Consider the following 2,020-nt stretch of genomic DNA (forward strand, 5'->3'; position numbering starts at 1 on the left):
CATACAGCTGTTTAATATTGTAAAAGACAAGGCAACATTCTGTTGTTTATTCAGCGTGGGACAGAGTCTGAAAGCAGATTTTAGCATTTTTTGTGAGTTGGTGATACTGAAGGAGGTGGATCTGAATTCTAATAGTACAGGATTTTGACATAAGACAGAACTCAGATGCCCTGTTTTTATGTTCAATTTATCAGGTAAAATCTTAGTGTTTGAATTTGGAAACTCATTTGGCCAGTATTAAGCTTTACAATTCGTGTCACTGACTAAAGTCATGGTTGTCAGGCAGTGTGTTTGGGCTCATTGTCTTGTAGGATGGATGTCTGGCTAATGAGATTTTAAGGAATTGCTTTAAACACAGCCAGTGTATTCTCCTGAATTTATTTTGCTGTCATCATCTGTTCCATCATCAATTAATACAAGTGAACCAGTGCCAGAAGCAGAGATACATGCCCAGCCTATTGCATGACCTTTTACATGATTCACTGATGAGTTGGACTCAGTCCAGATCTCAACCCTAAAGCCAAAGCATGAAATCCTCACAAACTTAACTGACATTGCAGCTGTGCTCAAGTATGTGAGTTCATTTTGTCTAAAAATGATATAAAGAACGAATGGAATAGACTATCATGATAGCACATATTGCTTGAAAACTATGCGTCCCCATAGACATGGGTAGTGTAAAACAAAGGCTTTTATTTTACAGAATCGATCGTCGTAACAGAACTACAAATGATGAATGGGAAACTATAAATGGAAGTATTTAACAGGAACATATATCGTCAAAACGAAATAACTCAGGAGAGGCCTTAGCAGGCTGGCGGAGAATAATGCTGCAGGTATATTTACAAGAAACCCACGGAAGGTAATACCTAGGCAGGCTCGAACTAGAAACAGTGGTTATACAAGAAATACCAACAGAGGCTACAGGCTCAGAAGAGTGATTACACTCGCTAGCAACTGTCATAGCCAGAGGATGTGACTAGTGGCAGTGCTTTCCTCTCCTCCAGGTCTGGGGTTCTCTCTCTCTCCTAGGTGTGCATTGGTGCAGGCTTGGCAGCAGGTGCAGCTCATCCGGTAATCAGCAGATCAAGTGCAGGTGGGAGTCATCTAATCAGCTACTCCGGCTCCTCTATAAAACCTGAGGCCATTCTATGTCCTGTGCCGGACCGTGAAGCTTATTCCAGTTACTGCTGTGAGTAGTTCAGTCTGTGCCACATTTCTGTTCCTGCAAGTAATCCTGTTTTCTTGTCTAGAACAGACTCCTGTCTGCTGTGGTCACATGGATCTCCTGGTTTCTCTGTTTACCTGCTGTTTGGCTTCCTGCTTGGTTGTTCTTCTGGCTCCAGTTGGTTCTCTGAAAATTCTTTTTATTCTGGCAGGAAAACACCTGCTGCCAGCCTCGCTTCCTCTAAAACCTGCCATGCCACCTGAGACGCCATTAACGCCACCTTCCAACGCTTGGCAACCAGTCTTACCTCCACGGATGCCGGCACTCCACCACTGGCTACTGGAACAACTGGGAAGCGATTCGTTCCTCCCACCTGGACTGGCTGGATGAGGGCACCCAGTATTGACTTTCCACCATCTCCGTCAGTTAAGGTCATAAGCCCTGACGTTACCAGATTTACTTTATCAGCTTCTGGTTTTCATTTCTGTTTAGACCTCTGATTTAGTATTGTATTTCTGCTCTTTAATATTTAACTTCGGGTTAATTTGTTATGTCAAGAAGTTCAGAAATAGGACTGCTGTGGGTTTTGAATCATTGTTATTCTGGTGTTTATATTTAGCTGTTTTCCTGCCTTGGTGTTCCAACCGTGGGTTAACCTTATTTCCGTCTTTTCATAGATCCTGTCATTAGTCCACCAAACCACTAGAGGGTATCTCGATCCGCTCAGCCTTTGGCGGCCTTGGTTGATCCGTTTCCAGCTCCGTCTAGTTCCGGTTTACTTTTGTAGTTCTTGTGATTTTTTTTTTTTTTTTGTCCTTATTTCCTGTTGGAAATAAAAGCATTTAAAAATCA

At 42.6% G+C, this 2,020-nt stretch overlaps 1 long non-coding RNA gene across 1 annotated transcript; it reads left to right on the plus strand.

Moving 5' to 3' along the window:
- Positions 1 to 1,072: 1,072 nt before the first annotated feature.
- On the plus strand, positions 1,073 to 2,020 carry LOC111575178 (uncharacterized). The gene is made up of 3 exons (XR_002746713.2): positions 1,073 to 1,192; positions 1,380 to 1,599; positions 1,846 to 2,020. It is a non-coding gene; the product is annotated as an uncharacterized LOC111575178 (long non-coding RNA).

Source organism: Amphiprion ocellaris, chromosome 15, assembly GCF_022539595.1.
Source record: "Amphiprion ocellaris isolate individual 3 ecotype Okinawa chromosome 15, ASM2253959v1, whole genome shotgun sequence".
NCBI classification, from domain to species: domain Eukaryota; kingdom Metazoa; phylum Chordata; class Actinopteri; family Pomacentridae; genus Amphiprion; species Amphiprion ocellaris.